The sequence below is a fragment of the Bos grunniens genome, chromosome 13 (assembly GCF_055505025.1).
Source record: "Bos grunniens cultivar Pamir isolate PY7600 chromosome 13, Bosgru_T2T1.0, whole genome shotgun sequence".
In the NCBI taxonomy this organism is placed as follows: domain Eukaryota; kingdom Metazoa; phylum Chordata; class Mammalia; order Artiodactyla; family Bovidae; genus Bos; species Bos grunniens.
The window spans coordinates 66,315,269-66,337,080 of record NC_141177.1 but is presented as its reverse complement, the minus strand read 5'-3'; the positions used below and the strand labels follow the sequence as shown (position 1 = coordinate 66,337,080).

Below are 21,812 nucleotides of genomic sequence, written 5' to 3'. Positions count from 1 at the left end.
TGCTAGGACCTCGGGGATGGGACCCGGTCCGTGTTTGAGAGGGACGTTGGGTGGGGGAGTGAATTCCTCTGCTTTGAGATGCCTCTTGGGAGCTCTGCAGAATGAAGGACAATCAACTTCAAGAGTGTTTGGTTTCTACCAACTGCTAGAAAAAATCCACAGGGAGCATTCCTGCACCTCTTGAGGATGCCAGTTAAACACACCTTCCTTGAAGACTTTACTGTGAGGGAGAACCCAGCTGGGAAAGTGGAGCCAGCTCTGAGCTGTTCATGGGGCAGGTGGCCTGGAGGGCTGACGGGCACAGAGGGAGGGGGTCCACGACCCTCAGCCACCTGCCAGATGGCAACAGAGAATTTTTAGAGTAAAGCATGTCACCATCCTCAGAAGCAGTTTCAGATAATTGAGTTAGGTTATCAAGGTCATTCACGTAATTAATTTGTTCTTTGACCTACACATAAATAATACTGGTTCACAAAGTCCTCAAAATATGTATAAAATATACCAAGTGTACAAAGGTGATAAATACCTTCATCAAAGCAAAAGCAAAGGCTTCTTAAAAGAACAGGTTTTTATCAACAGGATAACTTTATCAACAGAGTTTCTAAATTATGTTTTCAAAGTAAATGTCTCTTCAGCAAAGGAAGATTTTCTATTTTGCCACTATTCCTTTTACAAAGTATTTTTTAGAGGATAATATATTTTAAAGTTATTTTTTTTTTTTTTTTACTATACCTTCTTCTTTTCATATGCTGTTTTCCTTGCAGGCCTAAAAAAAAATGATTCTTTTCAGGCTAAAATTTAATAACTTGAAAATATAAACAATACCTAAATGTTTGTTTTTTATATAACATCTTTGCATTCATAAGTAATTTCTATAAAAGGATGAAACAACAAAAAAGAGTAGCATTAAAGGACAAATAAAATACACCTGTAATGTTAATAAAACATTAAATTTAGATCAAAGGAAAAGGAAAAACCTGATACTACTTGCGTTATGTGATAGAAGCAGTATACCAGGGTTTTTTGCAGTTGTCATTTTTAAGAAGAACTAACTTTTATGGCAATAAAACCTATTTCGGAAGTATTCCCTAAGTCCTTATAAGAAAGAAACCCATTTTTTATCACCATGATATTAGCTTTTTGAGGGCTTATTATGCAACGGCTATGCGTTATTACAAGCATTTGACATGTCTTAAAGGCGTTTTAATCCTCGCGATCATTCTGGGAGATAGGTAATATATTAGATCCTTTAGTTAGGAAGTAATGGAGCAAAGAAAGGCTGAGGAACTTACCCAAGACCACACAGCAGTTCACCAACAGCCCAGAATTCAAAGCCAGGAAATCTGGCCTGAACACTGCTGTTCCAAAATATGCTGAGAAAGTGATATTGAAAAGTCTTTTTAAGTAATATGATACCAAATGAATCTATATTATTATTTCATGTCTAGCTATAACTACAAATGGTAATTCTGAATCTTAAAACTTATTTCTAACAAAACAAAAAGACTTTAGATGTAGGCAATATTGGAAATCTACTTCAATAAAGATTTGTTTTTTGTAAAGAAATTCATCAATACACATTCATTCAACCATTCTGCTGTTTCTTTATGCATCTGACATACACTTATTGAGCACATAATATGTGTTAATGAAACTTTTAGTACAGGAAGCATGGTTTTGTCATTTAGATCTTTATCATCCAAAGTAATAAACTGTAAAAGATTGTTAATTGTTTCTATTGAAAATAAACAAAATCCTCCCCTTTTCCCTGGAAGCTATAAACAACTATGAAGTTAATATGATGTGATGTTTCAGAGCACCTTACAAAATCATAGCTACCCACGATGATACTATCAACTAGAATCATCAAGGAATGATTAAATCCTATTCAGTATAACCTAAGTATTTGTAAATTCATGATTATATAATTTTTAAAAATCTATGTATGATAGAATTAACTTAAGTAATCATCTACATATTCATTTACATAAGAATATTACGCTTCAGAGCCAATGAACAAGGCCTTACCAAAATCTACATATGAACAGAAGTACATATGTACATAATAATCATGTATAATAATAATGTACAATTAATTTATTGTAATAGTTTAAAGATAATGTCATACAATCAATAAGCTTTCTAATTGGGAAATGCAAATAAGATAAAACTCAGGAAACACTTCCTCCTCTGGCTCATTTCCAACAGCATACACACTCTACAAGCTCCCCTCTTAACATAAAACAAGAAACTCTTTTGAACTCCACATTCCTCTTCAGTTACCATCCAGGTCTCCATTGCCTGTCCCAGTAAGTATTCCCTACAGAGCTGTTTATGTGTATTCACTACAGTCCAGCTTCCAAGAGGACTATTTACTGAAATGACTTCTGGCCAAAGCCATGAATCCTCTCCTTAACCTTTCTGCAGTGTTCATCCAGTAGAGTTGAGGATTCTCTTCTCTTGGCCTGTATACTATATTATGCTGCTCTATTTCCAGAAGAAGTATTCAGTGCTAATATTTCTTCCCCTAGAAATAAAGAATTTGTCCATGTTACCTGCCATCATCTTGATCCACTTCCCTTAAAATGCTGTCATCATTCACGTGCAGCAGGCCACCAGTTAGTGAATCAGTCTTTTCAAATATTGGTGCAATCACATGTTCTTCCGGTGTCCATTTGTCATCATTCTTTTTCTTTACTCCCTTTCTGTGCACACCAGGATCGCTACTTTAAAAAGTCCAAAAAAAGCCAATGTTTTCAAATAATTTGACTAATAAAGAATAAAAAACCAATTCTTGTAAAATTCCAACTCTTACCCATATTAAGTCATTGATTAATTCACAAAACAGTTATGAAGTACCAACCATATGCAAGAAAACAAATTCTTCCTTCAAATAGAGATATATAATTATGGTACAATATGATATGTAAGAGTTGGCATATGAAAGTGATAAGTGAAATAAGGAAGGATTTGCAGAAGAAGTGAAGACAGGAGGTCAAAAGGAAGAGAAAAGCGAAAAATCATTCTACTGGGAGATTAGAATGTGAGTACATAGATCAGGCACACGGCATCTAGGTTGTTTCCTAGGAACCTGGAAGGAAAAGTACAAAATACATGGAAGAAAGTAGAGAGATGCTCTGGAAAGACACTGGGAAGAACCTCAAGGGCTACACTGAAAACCTGGAGTCCACTGCCTAAACACCATGACTCTTAGACATGGGAGTCATAATTAGATTTACACTATATTTTTTTGTTTTGCTTTTAAATACAGTAATGTTTAATTTAGGAATTTCCCTGGTACTCCAGTGCTTAGGAATCTGCCTGCTGATGCAGGGGGCACAGGTTCGATCCCTGGTCAGGGAAGATAGCACATGCTGCAGAGCAATGAATCCTGTGCTCCACAACCACTGAAGCCAGCACCCTGGAGCCCACGCTCAGCATCAAGATAAGCCACCACAATGAGAAGCGCAAGCACTGCAGATGCAAAGAACCAGCGCAGCCAAATAAATTAAAAAAAAAAACAAAACCCTCAAAGAAAAAGGTAACACTTAATTTAGATGATTTTTAAAATGACATGTGGCACATCCACCATGAAAGAAGAAATCAAATTTAGGCGGGGCAGGGTCGGTTTACTTGTAAACCACCCACATGGGTGACATCAGCATCATGGATGAAAGGCAGGTGCCTCATCGGCTCTCCCGCCACCAACAGCAATCTGGCTCCATCCATGGACATACTCAAAGTGCTAGGAGAAAACTGCCAACCAAGAGTACTCTATCCAGAAAAGCTGTCTTTCAGAAATGAAGGAGAAATAAAAACTGTCCCAGACAAAGCAAACCTGAGGGAGTTCATCACCACTAGTCCCGCCTCATGAGAAACGCTGAAGGAAGCCCTCAGACTGAAATGAAAGGATGCTCATCAGTGACATAAATTTACCTTTACAACACACTGGTTAAGGCAAGTATGCAGTCAACTCCAGAATACTCTAATACTGTAACACAGTGGTATGTTAACAAAGGAACTCTAGTATTGAGGCTAAAGGACAAGAGTATTCAAAATAACTATATCCCTAGTGAAATATAAAATTCATAAATCACAAACATTAGCTCAAGTTAGAAATGATTTTACAGGAAAATAACAAATGACCTACTGTTAAATTTTGATATAGGCTTACCTATGAGAACCTTTATTCTCCATAGCAGGAAACGCCTGCTTGTTATTTCCTCGACTCCTTCTCTGCTGAATCAGTCGACTCTCATCAGCAGCATCTTTGTGCTTCTTTTCTTCTTCAACCTTTAATGAAAGTTTGACACTAAGAATAATTGCTATTACTTAATTCTAGAGACTCTGTTTTCAATTTATTATTTGACTCAGTATTTGCCCTGATTTTAAGTGATAAAAATATATTTGTGCTTACATAAATTTTATCACTTACAAGTCACTGAAATTTTTGTAAAATGTGCTTCTTTCTGAGGGAAAGAAACAAACTTCCCAAAATTTCAAGAAAGGCTTTTTTAATAAGATACAATTATTCACATCCAGTCTTCCCCATCTGACTGGCAGAGATAGAGAAATAAAAACACACAACATCTGTCCTCTTCGGTCTTTACCACCTGGATTTTCCATTAAACAGTCAGATGTAGAGGATGTGACACCTTAGTGCCTCAGAGACAGAAAGGAAACTTTCTTCTTTCTGCACTAAAGCTATTCTTTCCCCACTGCCTTTTCTAATTCTTTTTTCATTTGGATCCAGGAGATAGCAAAACCCTGATGGTGTTCACTGAAATATATAAACCAAAGTTTACCAAAACACAAGGAGCAGAATGAAACTGAGGAGGTGTTAGTGTGGAATTCTGGAATATAAGTAATGCTTCCCAATTCCACATTCAGTAACCATCAAATTTTATAGCTAGAGGGTATAGAAATAACTATCTACCTTTGCCCCACTATTTACCAATAACAGCTTTAAAATAAAAAAAAGGTTAAATGATTTGTTCAAAGCGCCTAAAGTGGCATTCCCTAACATTTTATGGCACCAAAAGAGATGATACAATTCTGTACTCTTGAATCTGATAAAATTACCAAATGAATTCCTCAAATGAATCAGGTAAGTTAAAAGCGTGACTTTGGCAAAGTAATTTAATTCATTAGTTGGAGTAGGGTTCATTCTCCTTTTTCTTTAAAGGAGAATAGCTACATTTTTTTCTTTTTTTGTCTTACACAAAAGAGCAAGCAAGTTTAAAAACCTACTACTGAAGAAAGAAAAATTTCACAGCATCTAAATATATGAAAATGCTCATTTCTGTCATATTACCATAATAAGCATTTTGTTTAATGAAAAGGTTTAATTGTTAAACACCAATTCAAGATGCTATAAGAGGACTCTGTTTTAAAATTGATCTTAAAAGACAAGTTTTAATTTGTAGAAGAGAAATGCTTATGTGAGGCTGGAATTATGAGGCATTTTAAAGTACTACTATGACATAAGAAAGAAATAGAAAACCCTATTTGAAAAGATCTTTTTCAAAATTGATGGCGAAATCAAAAGCTTTACAGACAAAGCAAAAGTTAAGAGAATTTAGCACCACCAAACCAGTCTTACAACAAATACTAAAGGGATTTGCAGCCAGTAAACACAAGAGAAAGGAAAGACCTACAAAAACAAACCCAAAACAATTAAGAAAATGTCAACAGGAACATATATATTGATTATTACTTTAATATAAATGGATTCAATTCATCAACCAAAAGATACAGAATAACTGAATGAATACAAAAACAAGAGCCAAATATACACTGGCCACAAGAGACCCGCTTCAGACCTAGAGACACATATAGACTGAAAGGAAATGGATGGAAAAAGATATTCCATTTGAATGGTAACCAAAAGATAGCCAGTGTGGCAACTCTTATTTCACACAAAATAGACTTTAAAATAAAGAATATTATAACAGACAAAGGACACTACATAATGATCAAAGGATCAATCCAAGAAGATGATATAAATTGGAAATATTTATGCCCCCAACATAGAAGCACCTCAATACACAAGGCAAACACTAACAGGCATAAGAGGGGAATTCAACAGCAACACAGCCATAGTGGGGGACTTTAACACCCCACTTACACCAGTGGACAGATCATCAAAACAGAGAATCAATAAGGAAACACAAAACTTCAATGAAACATTAGACCCAATGGATCTAATTGATATCTTCAGGACTTTCCATCCAAATGCAGAAGAATACACTTTGTTCTCAACTGCACATGGAACATTCTCTGAGATAGACCACATCTTGGGCCACAAATCAAGCCTCAGTAAATTTAAAAAATTGAAAATATATCACGTATCTTCTCTGACCACAACACTATGAGACTAGATATCAACTACAGGAGAAAAATGTAAAAAAACACAAACTCAGGGAGATTAAACAATTCATTACTAAATAACAAAAAGGTTATTGAAGAAATAAGAAGGGAAATCAAAAGATTCCTAGAAACAAATGACAACAAAAACACGACCACCCAAAACCTATGGGATTCAATAAAAGCACTTCTAAGAGAGAAGTTGATAGCAGCACAATCCTACCTCCAGGACAAGAAAAACTTTGAACAGGCAACACTCTACATTTAAAGCAGCTAGAAAAAGAACCAAAACCCCCCAAAGTCAGCAGAAGGAAAGAAATCATACAGATCAGAGCAGAAATAAATCAAAAAGAAAATGAAGGAAACAATAGCAAAGATTAATCAGACTGAACACTGGTTCTTTGAGAAGATAAGCAAAATGGACAAACCACTAGCCAGACTCATCAAGAACAGAAGGGAGAAAAATCAAATTGACAAGATTAGAAATGAAAAAGGAGAAGTTACAACAGACAACACAGAGATGAAAAGGATCATAAGAGAATGTTATGAGCAACAATATGCTAATAAAAGGGACAACCGAGAGGAGATGGACAGATTCTTAGAAAAGTTCAACCTCCCAAAACTGAATCAGGAAGAAATAAAAATTACAAACAAGCCAATTACAAACACTGAAATAGAAAGCGTTATCCAAAATCTCCCAAAAACAAAAGCCCAGGGCCAGATGGCTTCACAGGGGAATTTTATCAAACATTTAGAGAAGAGCTAATGCCTATTTTTCTGAAACTCTTCCAAAAAATTGCAGAGGAAGGAACACTTCCAAACTCATTCTATGAGGCCACAATCACCTTGATACCAAAACCAGGCAGAGACAACACAAAAAAGAAAATTACAGGCCAATATCACTGACAAACACAGATGTAAAAATCCTCAACAAAATTCTAGCAAACACAATTCAACAACATATTCAATAGCTCATATACCATGATCAATTCGGGTTTATGCCAGGGATGCAAGGATTCTTCAATATACACAAACCAATTTCAATGTGATGCACCATCTTAACAAATTGAAAAATAAGAACCATATGATCATCTCAATAGAGGCAGAAAAAGCCTTTGACACAATTCAGCACCTGTTTATGACAAAAATGCTTCAAAAAATAGACACAGGAGGAACCTTCATCAACATAGTAAAGGCCGTATAGAATAAACCCACAGCAAACATTATTCTCAATGAGGAAAAATGAAAAGCATTCCCTCTAAGATCAGGAACAAGACAAAGTTGTCCATTCTCATCACAGTTATTCAGCATGGTTTTGGAAGTCCTAGCTATGGCAATCAGTGAAGAAAAAGAAATAAAAAGAATCCAGATCTGAAAAGAAGAAGTAAAACTCTCTCTTTTGCAAATGAAATGATACTACACATAGAAAACCCAAAAGAAACTATCTATTTTCTAGTAAAAGAAAATTACTAGAGCTAAACAATGAATTTAACAGAGTTGTATGATACGAGGTCAATACACAGAAATCACTTGAATTCCTACATACTAACAATGAAAACTCAGAAAGTGAAATTAAGGAGCCAATCCCATTCGCCACTGCAACACAAAGAATAACATATCTGGTAATAAACCTACCTAAGGAGACAAAAGACCTGTATATGGAAAATTCTAAGACAATGAGGAAAGAAAAGAAAGACGACATAAACAGGTGGAGAGATATTCCATATTCCTGGGTAGGAAGAATTAATAGTGTGAAAATGACCATATTACCAAATGCAATCTATAGATTCAGTGTGATCACTTTCAAATTACCAATGGCATTTTTCATAGAACTAGAACAATATATACAATGGACTATTACTCAGCCATAAAGAGAAACACATTTGAGTCAGTTCTAATGAGGTTGACAAACCTAGAGCCTATTCTCCAGAGTGAAGCAAGTCAGAAAGAGAAATATAAATATCATATACTATTTGCATATATGTGGAATCTACAAAGATTCTGAATCTACAACGGTACTGATGAATTTGTTTGCAGGGCAGCAATGGAGAAACAGATATAGAGAACAGACTTATGGACATGGGGGGAGGGGAAGTGGGGAGAGGGTGAGATGGATGGAAAGAGTAACATGGAAACTTACAATTCCTTATGTAAAATAGATAGCCAATGGGAATTTGTTGTATGACTCAGGGAACTCAGAAAGGGACTCTGTGACAATCTAGAAAAGTGAGATGGGGAGGGAGATGGGAGGAGGGTTTGCGAGGGAGGGGACATGGATGTACCTATGGCTGATTCTTGTTGATGTTTGACAGAAAACAACAAAATTCTGTAAAGTGATTATCCTTCAATTAAAAAATAAATACATTTTCTAAAAACCTCATTTGAAAATTTCATCATTTTCTTCTTTTTTTCCTGTAAACAGCACATAACGGCTCTAATTTTCTTTCTATGCCCTCTTCAATGGCAGGTAAAGGTTGAAGGAACAATCTAGATATAAAAAAAGTAGTAAAACTATGATTATCCAAGTTGGAGATTTAAAAGTTTTCAAATACATCTATGATTATCCAGCAGAATTCAATATTCACATCAGGAAAGAACAAATGAGCTGAAAAAATCAAGTAACCACAATGACTGAGTTTTAGATATGGAAGAATTTGCATTTTAGTTTAACATGTATAACAAAGAACTGACATGCTAATTTAACACCTATAAATACTGAAGCTAATAAAGTTTCTTAAAAATAAAACTTAAAAATAACTTCTTAACTTAAAAAAATACTTCTTAAAAATAAACTTGTTAAAATTGTATTCTTTAATAAAATTCTTAAAATGGAATATACATATTACTAGAGATATTTTTTAAAGTAAAAAATTATCTTTCTGAGATAATTTTATAAACTCTGTTGGTAATTCTTTCCTTATAGTTTTGTAACAAGTAGTCTACATAAGAAAAAAATCATGAATTGTGATTTCATTCATTCAATGTGTGTGACTTGCAGATATTAGGAAAAGATAAATCAGAATCTCTCTGGGGGTGGGGCGGGGTGGAGTTCTACATTTTTTTCTTTAAGACTGTTGCAGCTTAAAATTTTCTCATGTCATGAAGAGAGTTTAAGAATCTCATTTATATAATTATAAATTATAATTTTAGTAAAGGACAAGATAAAATGCTTATTTCCTCTTTATTTTCAAACAGATTCAAAACCTCCACCAAGATTATACCAAACAGTAAGATAAATTAGTTAAGTACATTCAGTATGTATCAAACAGTAAGTTAGTAACCGCAAGAAACAGAAGGGCCACAAATTCTTGATTCACAATATATCTGCTAAGGCCTAAAATAGAGCTCATCTAGAATTGCCTATGAATGAAAGTTTTGCTAGATTAAATAGAAGACATCACTTGATTAATTTCAAAGTGAGAATTTTTTAAAAAAGAGAAATCACTTCAAATTGAAATGAACTTCCAGAGGGAACTATATTCAGTATAGATATATACATATACAAGTGTAACCAGGTCACATTGCTATACACCTGAAACTAACACAGTATTGTTAGTTTATGACTACACTTTAAAGAAAAAAACAAAAACAACCACCAACCTCAAAAACAACCACCAAAAAAGCTAAGTATCAAATTTTCTTTCAGGTCTTCATAAAAATCAGCTATATGTCATTCAGAAGCATATAAGTATTGAGTTTTCACAACCTCACTTTCTCCTAAGTTGAATTTGAAATAATTATCTCATATTTATAATATAGAGCACCTCCTCTGACTTACCCCCACTATTTCTGTTGTGTTTGTTAAATAATGTTTCATCTTGACCTTCATTCTGTCTCATATTCATCTTTTTTAAATTTATTTATTTTAATTGGAGGCTAATTACTTTACAATATTATATTGGTTTTGCCATACATCAACATGAATCCACCATGGGTGTACACGTGTTCCCATCCTGAACCCCCCTCCCACCTCCCTCCCCATGCCATCCCTCTGGGTCATCCCAGTGCACCAGCCCCGAGCATCCTGTATCATGCATTGAACCTGGACTGGTGATTTGTTTCACATATGATATTATACATGTTTCTATGCCATTCTCCCAAATCATCCCACCCTCGCCCTCTCCCACAGAGTCCAAAAGACTGTTCTATACATCTTTGTCTCTTTTGCTGTCTTGCATACAGGGTTATTGTTACCATCTTTCTAAATTCCATATATATGCATTAGTATACTGTATTGGTGTTTTTCTTTCTGGCTTACTTCACTCTGTATAATAGGCTCCAGTTTCATCCACCTCATTAGAACTGATTCAAATGTATTCTTTTTAATGGCTGAGTAATACTCCATTGTGTATATGTACCACTGCTTTCTTATCCATTCGTCTGCTGATGGACATCTAGGTTGCTTCCATGTCCTGGCTATTATAAACAGTGCTGCGATGAACATTGGGGTACACGTGTCTCTTTCAATTCTGGTTTTCTCGATGTGTATGCCCAGTAGTGGGATTGCTGGGTCCCAGTTCTATTTCCAATTTTTTAAGGAATCTCCACACTGTTCTCCATAGTGGCTGTACTGGTTTGCACTCCCACCAACAGTGTAAGAGGGCTCCCTTTTCTCCACACCCTTTCCAGCATTTATTGCTTGTAGACTTCTGGACCGCAGCCATTCTGACTGGCGTGAAATGGTACCTCATTGTGGTTTTGATTTGCATTTCTCTGATAATGAGTGATGTTGAGCATCTTTTCATGTTTGTTAGCCATCTGTATGTCTTCTTTGGAGAAATGTCTGTTTAGATCTTTGGCCCATTTTTTGACTGAGTCGTTTATTTTCCTGGAATTGAGCTGCAGGAGTTGCTTGTACATTTTTGAGATTAATTCTTTGTCAGTTGCTTCATTTGCTATTATTTTCTCCCATTCTGAAGGCTGTCTTTTCACCTTGCTTATAGTTTCCTTTGTTGTGCAGAAGCTTTTAATTTTAATTAGGTCCCATTTGTTTATTTTTACTTTTATTTCCAATATTCTGGGAGGTGGATCATAGAAGATCCTGCTGTGATTTATGTCAGAGAGTGTTTTGCCTATCTTCTCCTCTAGGAGTTTTATAGTTTCTGGTCTTACGTTTAGATCTTTAATCCATTTTGAGTTTATTTTTGTGTATGGTGTTAGAAACTGTTCTAGTTTCACTCTTTTAAAAGTGGTTGACCACTTTCAATTTGTTAATGTGGTGTATTACATTGATTGATTTGCAGTTATTGAAGAATCCTTGCATCCCTGGAATAAAGCCCATTTGGTCATGATGTATGATCTTTTTAATGTGCTGTTGGATTCTGATTGCTAGAATTTTGTTAGGGATTTTTGCATCTATGTTCATCAGTGATATTGGCCTGTAGTTTTCTTTTTTTGTGGCATCTTTGTCAGGTTTTGGTATTAGGGTGATGGTGGCCTCATAGAATGAGTTTGGAAGTTTACCTTCCTCTGCAATTTTCTGAAAGAGTTTGAGTAGGATAGGTGTTGGCTCGTCTCTAAATTTTTGGTAGAATTCAGCTCTGAAGCCGTCTGGTCCTGGGCTTTTGTTTGCTGGAAGATTTCTGATTACAGTTTTGATCTCCGTGCTTGTGATGGGTCTGTTAAGATTTTCTATTTCTTCCTGGTTCAGTTTTGGAAAGTTGTACTTTTCTAAGAATTTGTCAATTTCTTCCACGTTGTCCATTTTATTGGCATATAATTGCTGATAGTAGTCTCTTGTGATCCTTTGTATTTCTGTGTTGTCTGTTGTGATCTCTCCATTTTCATTTCTAATTTTATTGATTTGATTTTTCTCCCTTTGTTTCTTGATGAGTCTGGCTAATGGTTTGTCAATTTTATTTATCCTCTCAAATAACCAGCTTTTGGCTTTGTTGATTTTTGCTATGGTGTCTTTTGTTTCTTTTACATTTATTTCTGCCCTAATTTTTAAGATTTCTTTCCTTCTACTAATCCTGGGGTTCTTAATTTCTTCCTTTTCTAGTTGCTTGAGGTGTAGAGTTAGGTTATTTACTTGACTTTTTTCTTGTTTCTTGAGGTATGCCTGTATTGCTATGAACCTTCCCCTTAGCACTGCTTTTACAGTGTCCCACAGGTTTTGGGTTGTTGTGTTTTCATTTTCATTCGTTTCTATTCATATTTTGATTTCTTCTGTGATTTGTTGGTTATTCAGCAGCGTGTTGTTCAGCCTTCATATGTTGGAATTTTTAATAGTTTTTCTCCTGTAATTGACATCTAATCTTACTGCATTGTGGTCAGAAAAGATGCTTGGAATGATTTCAATTTTTCTGAATTTACCAAGGCTAGATTTATGGCCCAGGATGTGATCTATCCTGGAGAAGGTTCCGTGTGTGCTTGAGAAAAAGGTGAAATTCATTGTTTTGGGGTGAAATGTCCTATAGATATCAACTAGGTCTAACTGGTCTATTGTATCATTTAAAATTTGTGTTTCCTTGTTAATATTCTGTTTAGTTGATCTATCCATAGGTGAGTGGGGTATTAAAGTCTCCCACTATTATTGTGTTATTGTTAATTTCCCCTTTCATACTTGTTAGCATTTGTCTTACATATTGCAGTGGTCCTATGTTGGGTGCATATATATTTATAATTGTTATACCTTCTTCTTGGAGTGATCCTTTGATCATTATGTAGTGTCCTTCTTTGTCTCTTTTCTCAGCCTTTATTTTAAAGTCTATTTTATCTGATATGAGTATTGCTACTCCTGCTTTCTTTTGGTCTCTATTTGTGTGGAATAACTTTTTCCAGCCCTTCACTTTCAGTCTGTATGTGTCCCTCGTTTTGAGGTGGATCTCTTGTAGACAACATATATAGGGGTCTTGTTTTTGTATCCATTCAGCCAGTCTTTGTCTTTTGGTTGGGGCATTCAACCCATTTACGTTTAAGGTAACTATTGATAGTATGATCCCGTTGCCATTTACTTTATTGTTTTGGGTTAGAGTTTACACTCCCTTTTTGTGTTTCCCATCTAGAGAATGGCCTTTAGTATTTGTTGGAGAGCTGGTTTGGTGGTGCTGAATTCTCTCAGCTTTTGCTTGTCTGTAACACTTTTGGTTTCTCCTTCATATTTGAATGAGATCCTTGCTGGGTACAGTAGTCTGGGCTGTAGGTTATTGCCTTTCATCACTTTAAGTATGTCCTGCCATTCCCTCCTGGCCTGAAGAGTTTCTATTGAAAGATCAGCTGTTATCCTTATGGGAATCCCCTTGTGTGTTATTTGTTGTTTTTCCCTTGCTGCTTTTAATATCTGTTCTTTGTGTTTAATCTTTGTTAATTTGATTAGTATGTGTCTTGGGGTGTTTTGACTTGGGTTTATCCTGTTTGGGACTCTCTGGGTTTCTTGGACTTGGGTGATTATTTCCTTCCCCATTTTAGGGAAGTTTTCAACTATTATCTCTTCAAGTATTTTCTCATGGCCTTTCTTTTTGTCTTCTTCTTCTGGGACTCCTATGATTCGAATTTTGGAGCATTTAACATTGTTCCAGAGGTCTCTGAAATTGTTCTCATTTCTTTTAATTCGTTTTTCTTTTTTCCTCTTGGATTCATTTATTTCTACCATTCTGTCTTCTATCTCACCTATCTTCTGACTCCATTATTCTACTATTTGTTCCCTCCAGAGTGTTTTTGATATCATTTATTGCATTATTCATTATATATTGACTCTTTTTTATTTCTTATAGATCTTTGTTAAACCTTTCTTGCATCTTCTCAATCCTTGTCTCCAGGCTATTTATCTGTGATTCCATTTTGTTTTCAAGATTTTGGATCATTTTCACTATCATTATTTGGAATTCTTTATCAGGTAGATTCCCTATCTCTTCCTCTTTTGTTTGGTTTGGTGGGCATTTATCCTGTTCCTTTACCTGCTGGGTATTCCTCTGTCTCTTCATCTTGTTTATATTGCTGCGTTTGGGGTAGCCTTTCTCTATTCTGGCAGTTTGTGGAGTTCTCTTTATTGTGGAGTTTCCTCGCTGTGGGTGGGGTTGTACGGGTGGCTTGTCAAGGTTTCCTGGTTAGGGATGCTTATGTTGGTGTTCTGGTGGGTGAAGCTGGATTTCTTCTCTCTGGAGTGCAATGAAGTGTCCAGTAATGAGTTATGAGATGTCAGTGGGTTTAGAGTGACTTTGGGCAGCCTGTATTGTATATTGAAGCTCAGGGCTATGTTCTTGTGTTGCTGGAGAATTTGTGTGGTATGTCTTTCTCTGGAACTTGTTGGCCCTTGGGTGGTGCTTGGTTACAGTGTAGGTATGGAGGCGTTTGATGAGCTCCTGTCAATTAATGTTCCCTGGAGTCTGGAGTTCTCTGGTGTTCTCAGGATTTGGACTTAAGCCTCCTGCTTCTGGTTTTCAGTCTTATTTTTACAATAGCCTCAAGAGTTCTCCATCTATACAGCACCGTCGATAAAACATCTAAGTTAAAGATGAAAAGTTTCTCCACAGTGAGGGACATCCAGAGAGGTTCACAGAGTTACATGGAGAAGAGGGAGGAAGGAGACAGAGGTGGCCAGGAGGATAAAAGGGGGAATCAAAAGGAGGGAGACAGATCCAGCCAGTAATCAGTTCCCTAAGTGTTCTCCACCATCCGGCACACACAATGAGATCCACACTGTTGGGTAGAGAAGAGAAGGGGGATGGAGGAGATAGAGGTAACTTAGTGGAGAAAAAGGAGAGTCCAAAGTGGGAGAGAGCAGTCAAGCCAGTAATCTTGCTCCCAAGTAAATGTGGGTACTGAAGATTGGGTTCTTAAAGGTACAAAATTGATAACAAATACCAAAAAGCAAAGATTAAAAATCTAGAGTAGAGGTTGGATTTTCAAAAATTCAATATTAAAGAAAAAAAAAAGTACAAAAAGTATAAAATATATATATATGAAGTTTGCTTTAAAAAATAGGGTCTCTTTCTCTCTCTCTCTTTTTTGCAAAGTAATAGTAGGTTATAAAAATGAAAATTAAAGGAGTAATAGAGGACTTAAAAATTAAAAATAATTTAAAAAAATAAAGAATGATAATAAAAATAGTAAAAATATATCTAGGACTTTCTCTGGTGTTCTTGTGGGCAGTGTGGGGTCAGTTCATTTTCAGATAGTTCCTTGATCCGGCTTATATTTCTCAAGATCTATAGGCCCCTCCCTATGTAGTCAGTACTAACTACAGGGTTTTAATCTATTGCACCTGTCACTTCCAAGGAGGTTCCCTCTGTTTTAGCTTCTTCTGTTTGCTGGTCTCTTCAGTGTCTGATTTCGGCCCTGACACAAGGAGGGTGGTGGTGGACACTTTTTTTAGGCTCGCTTGTTCAGTCGCACTGTGGGGAGGGAGGGACACTGCAAACAAATAACACTGGCGTGTGCTTGCAGTGCCTCAGCCACACTGGGCCTGCCCCTGCTCACGGCGCGTGTGCCCTCCTTGCCCACACTGCTCAGGCTCCAGGTTGCTCTGCCGGGAACCATCCGAGGCCGGCCCTTGGCTTCCTGCACCTCCCAAGTTTAAGCTGCTCAGGTTCAGGCACTCAGGTAGTCCTCAGAGGTGCAGACTCCGTTGGGCCTGCGTTTTGTGCACTTCCCAGGTCTGAGCAGCTCAGGTGATGAGATGTTTGGTGAGTGCGGTTGCTGCGACTTATCGCCTCCCCCGTCCCTGCCGTTGGGTTTTCTGGGTGTACAACCGGTACACCTTCTCAGGCGGATGTTGACCGTCCAGAATCCCAAGAAGTCTTGGTTAGCAACGAAGCCTGCTTGCAGTTTGGTGGATAATGCCTCTCTGGGGCCGCAATTGCCCCCTTCCGGCTCTGGCTGCCTTTGCCTGCCTGTCACCGGAGGCGGGGGATGGGTTGGCCTGCAGCCGGCTAGCTCTGCTCAGTCCTTTGTTCTGTGAGTGGGCCTGGTGGTGTCTTAGGTTAGGGCTTTTCGCGTGGTAGCTCTCCCACAGTCTGGTTTGCTAGCCCAAGTTAGTTCCCTCAGATTGCCCTCGGGGCATTCAGGCCCAGTCCTTACTCTAAGCAGTGCAGCCCACGCCTCCCTGCCCAGCCCCCGCTTGCTAGTGGAGGATGCAGGCGTCTGCGCTGCTTCTCCGCTGGGGGAGTTACCGTTGGGCACGTAATCTGTGGGTTTTAATTATTAATTTATTTTTCCTCCTGGTTATGTTGCCCTCTGTGGTGCCAAGGCTCGCCACAGACTCGGCAGTGAGAGTGCTTCCTCGTGTTTGGAAACTTCTCGCTTTTTTAAGACTCCCTTCCCGGGATGGAGCTCCATCCCTACCTCTTTTGTCTCTCTTTTTATCTTTTATATTTTTTCCTACCTCCTTTTGAAGACAATGGGCTGCTTTCCTGGGTGCCTGATGTCCTCTGCCGGCATTCAGAAGTTGTTTTGTGGAATTTACTCAGCGTTCAAATGTTCTTTTGATGCATTTGTTGGGGAGAAAGTGGTCTCCCTGTCCTATTCCTCTGCCATCTTAGGACCGCCTCCTCTGTCTCGTCTCGTATTCATCTTATCCTTCTTAAATGAATTCTTCTCCTTCATCCCCCTCCCCATCTTCATATTCATCTAGCTGTTTTTCCTAATTGCTTTGTAATTTTTCTTTCATAATGGCATACTTAGTATGACAATATTTATAAATCTGAATCATGCAGATATATTGCTCTTATTATCACATCATTTTGTATCATGACTTTGAAATGTTCCATTTCTGCGGTGGGATCCTTTTTGTCATCATAAGGATCAAGGGAATGGTGTGTAAAAAAGTACAGGGGAAAAAAGAGTTAAAAACAAAACAACTTACCTTTGCAAGACCAAGGCCTGCTAGAGTCTTGAGTGGTTTTGGAAGAGGATCAGGCCTTGGGAAGGCAGGATGAGAGAAGCCCTGGACTCCAGGTGATGGTTTGGGAAGGGTTTCAACCACATCTTCAATTTCACTATCAGAATTATTGTTCTCAGAGAGGGTGGTACTCTCTCATCTCACAATGCCACATTCTGCTTCTAATACAGTGAAAACAGGGGAGAGTACATGAGAACCTCTGTCATTTCAAATCAGTGAATAATACCAGGAGGACAGTCTTCAAATAACTTACGGTTTCTCTTGGATTGCTGAAAAGCCTTCATTAGCTTTGCTAAGTTTGGTTTTGGTTCCTTCTGCAGAAGAAAATAAGAGCTTGATGAATAACAAGTATCAACTTGAATAAAAGAATTATAACCTCCCCCATTACTATATGATCTAACACAAAGAACACAGGCTCTGGAGTCATTCAGATGTGGATTCAAATCCCAGTTCTGCCACTGACTAACCTTCTCATAGGGTAAGCATTATGACAGATGACATCAGAAACCCCAGATGTTCCTCTCCTTACCCCTAATTGACTGCTGTACAAATACTATGACACCCACTAGATTATTTCTCTACCAAAATATTCTAGAAAAAAAATTTATCCCTGGCAGTTTAGAGTACTATTGAAAAACTAAGACATTTAAATTAATTACTATATTTTGACATATGCTTGCATGATATCTATATGCATGAAGTATCACTTGGGAAGGGAAATATGAAAGTTTAGATTTTAGTAGAACCTTATTTAGATAGGTTACAAGTGCAAACAGGATAAGCTACTTCTATTCTGTTTGTTAAACAACTAAAGACAAATGATTGTTCCAATTCGGCTCTTTCAAAGAAAAAGGGAAAAAAAAAACCAAGAGTAAACCTGTAGGGAAATGATCATGAATGAAAGCCACAAACACACTAAACAGAAAGCCATAATCAAACATGTTCACAATAGAGGCAGAGAGAGATGGACTGAAAGAACAGACACTGAAGAAAAGTACTCTGCAAGGAAAAATTAGGTTAACAGTAAAAAAAAAAAAAAAAAAAAAGGTGGGGGAGAAAAAGAAAGCAAAGAGAGAGACATTCCTAGTCAAGTACAAACTTAAGGGAAAAAAATAAGTATAATAAGGTTTGTGGAAAAACACATATATTTAAAATTCATATACAATAGATCAGTAATATATCAGTATTCTTAAGGATATACTATGAACAAAGCCTCTGTTTTATATGCTTTTATTAATATATAAATTATGCATCTATATTGTTCTTCAAATTTTATGAAAATATCAACATGCATTGTATATAAAGCATATATTTAAGACAGAGGCTTTTGTTCATAATATATCCCTAGTATAACAGTCAGTATTACTCTAAAACTTTTTGTTTATAAATACTACCATATTAGAGTTGAATTTTGCCACTATAAAAAATGTCATTTGATTAGCCACACATGGTCATCTATCACTACCTGAATGTTGTAAAGTATTACTTGAGAGAGAGAAAAATTGATTAAGAAATATTCCTAACTATTTACTGGGAAAAAGAACTGGTAATCAAAATTCTGAGGAGAATGTATGGCTTGAAAAGAAACATTTAATGGAACACAAGATGGGGCTAAAAAGGTCAAAAATTTTAACCTAAAATTCTCATCTCACAGTTGGTGGACACTGAAAAAAATACTATAACCTTTTACTTTTCATGTATTTCTTATTTATTTCCTTGTTATGCAGGACCTCCTTCCTCAACATAACTCAACTGAACTATATTACCTGCAACATTATATAGGATACCATTTCTCTCTTCATTTATTCACATTCAAAAACTATTAACAGGATTTTTACACTCGAGACCTATGCTACGTGCTCCAGGAGATGCACAGTTGTTTCCTGAACTCCACTAGCTTACACTGATACGGGGCTATAAGATGAATACTTCAATCACAGTAATACAAATGTCTGAAATCTGAAGTTTTAGAATGTGACACAAGAACTTGGAGTAGGTTTTTTTAAAACTACAATAGAAAAAAAAATCTCAAGTTGTAAGTTTTATCTTACGGTTATTAAAAGTCTCTGCTTCTATGAAGTGAAAGTTGCTCAGTCGTGTCTGACTTTTTGCAACCCCATGGACTATATGGTCCATAGAATTCTTCAGGCCAGAATACTGGAGTGGGTAGCTGTTTCCTTCTCCAGGGGATCTTCCCAACCCAGGGATTGAACCCAGATCTCCTGCATTGTAGGCAGATTCTTTACTGTCTGAGCCACAAGGGAAGCCGCTTCTATAGCTGGCTATTATTTTAGGCAAACATGCATTCTTCAATGAGATGAAGAGTTGTGAATATACTCTTAATGGAATGCTTGAGAAAACACAGTGGAATCCCTTTATAATATGGATTTTGGAGAAACAGAATTTTAATTTCTAAATCTCTGTAACTTCAACTTTTATTTTAGTCTTAATGCAGAGCCAAGACAGAAACAGAGAAAGAAAAAAAAAAAAAAAAAGGCCCTCCTAACAACTCTGCTGCTGCTGCTGCTATGTCGCTTCAGTCGTGTCCGACTCTGTGCGACCCCATAGACGGCAGCCCACCAGGCTCCCCCGTCCCTAGGATTCTCCAGGCAAGAACACTGGAGTGGGTCGCTATTTCCTTCTCCAATGCATGAAAGTGAAAAGTGAAAGTGAAGTCACTCAGTCGTGTCCGACTCTTTGCGACCCCATGGACTGCAGCCTACCAGGCTCCTGTGTCCATGGAATTTTCCAGGCAAGAGTACTGGAGAGGGTTGCCAATGCCAAGAAACCAAAATAGTGTCCAGGGGTGGTGGGTAGTGGGGGGGAGGGCAACTAGATGATATATGCTATATACTTTTGGAACTGAAAGGCTCCAGGAAGATTCCATGATTATTAAAATAAGTAATTATATCCACTAAAGACATCACTATGAGTGTTGCAAAAGTCATGTCCTTATGGTTTGAAATTCACAGTAAGACTCTATCCTTGACCAAAATTCATATTTCCTTCACTGTGGGAAAGCTTTTCCTGTCACTCTATATTTTCCAGCCCATTGTTCTCTTCACCCCACCTTCAGTATTTACCAAAGTTAAAAATAAAAAAAAAATCAACTAGTCATATTTTTATAAAATAGTTTGCTCTGAAAAACTTTCCATTACAAACATAAAACAGTGAGAGGGACACCATTGCTGAATTTAAGAGTGAACACTACATGAAACTGAATTCAGAGCATGAAAACTAATTTCACAAGAGTGCACTTTACCTTGGTTTCAGAACCTAAGACGTCATCATCTGATGTAGGCCATGAATCCACACCAGGTTTGTTGGAAAACCTTTAGAGCGTAAACACAATGAAAATGAGTGAGTTCATTTCTCTAAATGAAAAAAAAAAAAAAGAAGCAAGTGAAAGTTTGGCTATCTATGTAGTAAACGAAGTTTCTTGACATAATTAAAATTTGGCCTCTGTTTTAAAACATTTTTTGAAAGATATTTTGATGTGGACCATTTTAAAAGTCTTTATTGAATTTGTTGCCATGTTGCTTCTGTTTTATGTTTTGGCTTTTTGACCCCAAGGCATGTGGGATCTCAGCTCCTCCTACCAGAGATTGAACCCACACCACCTGCATTGGAAGGAGAAGTCTTACTAACCATCTTAACCACTGCACCCCCAGAGAAGTCTCCAAAAGAGATTTTAGTTACCTATTTCTGCTTCCATCTCTCCCAACCTAGGACATATCTAGGTAAGACTCATTCTTAGTTTCCATAATAAAGACTGACAGCCAATATATTGGCAGAGCCTGAAAATAATATGTTTTCACCAAGTCCTAATAGCTGAACTGAAAATCTAACTGATGGACTGACGTAACTTTTGTTTGCCCAAACTGCAATAAACCTGGTGACTTAAAGCAGAAGGACATACTGCTCCTTCTCCATTGTCTGTCCCTGGTTCAGAGCCTAAACTGTGTCCATCAAAAATGGCAGTCTTGGTCCTTCAGCAGGGAAATCACTTATGGAGAAGGCCCCATTCCTCCCCTTCACTGTAAAGGAATACAGGAGTTCCCCGCAATGTCTAAAACTTAAAATGGACACAAGTCAAAGAAATAATTTATATGTTTCACTTATATGCTACACGGGTACTTCTCAATCTCTGCTGAGGGACAGGAGAGTGGGTGTTGGAGCCAGGCAGGCCAGCTGTCAAATCACAGGTCAACTCATTTTAACCATGGAATCATGGTTCATTCATCAACCTCCCCAAACCAGTTGCCTAATTAAGTAAAATAGGACGCAGTTACTTTACAAAGCTGTTCTGATGACTCTATGAGGTCACAAATGTTAAGCACATAATGCAGTCTCTAACCCAGAGCAGAACACTCAACAAACATTAGCTTCTCTTCTCTGTGTGTTCTCTTAGTAACACGTACAATTTTAAAAAATTCGTTAAATCCTACCTGCTTAAAGAGTCTTCTTCAGAACTCTTAGCCGCTATTAAAGAAAAAAGTAAGACACATTTTAAATCAACAAAAGAAAAATACAGACGATTAAAACCTCAAGACTGATGTTTTGTTTAAAAGTATTCCTTTGGGACCACACCTGGAGACCACACTAG

General features: G+C 37.1%; 1 protein-coding gene and 1 long non-coding RNA gene across 5 annotated transcripts in view; one reads left to right on the top strand and one right to left on the bottom strand.

Moving 5' to 3' along the window:
• LOC147361153 (uncharacterized) lies at positions 1–17,367 on the bottom strand. Its single transcript, XR_015139837.1, has 3 exons — positions 17,171–17,367; positions 4,175–4,293; positions 1–2,726 (listed from the first exon to the last, which is right to left on the bottom strand). It is a non-coding gene; the product is annotated as an uncharacterized LOC147361153 (long non-coding RNA).
• The window catches only part of LOC147361152 (uncharacterized), a 62,379-nt gene that overhangs the window by 30,130 nt on the left and 10,437 nt on the right, over positions 1–21,812 (top strand). Inside the window, exon 2 of one of the 4 annotated variants that reach the window (XR_015139833.1) lies at positions 20,780–20,946. The exons of the other annotated variants lie outside the window; for them this stretch is intronic. The gene's annotated coding sequence lies outside the window, so the exon portion shown is untranslated. The remainder of the gene's footprint in view (positions 1–20,779; positions 20,947–21,812) is intronic. 4 annotated transcript variants of the gene reach the window in all.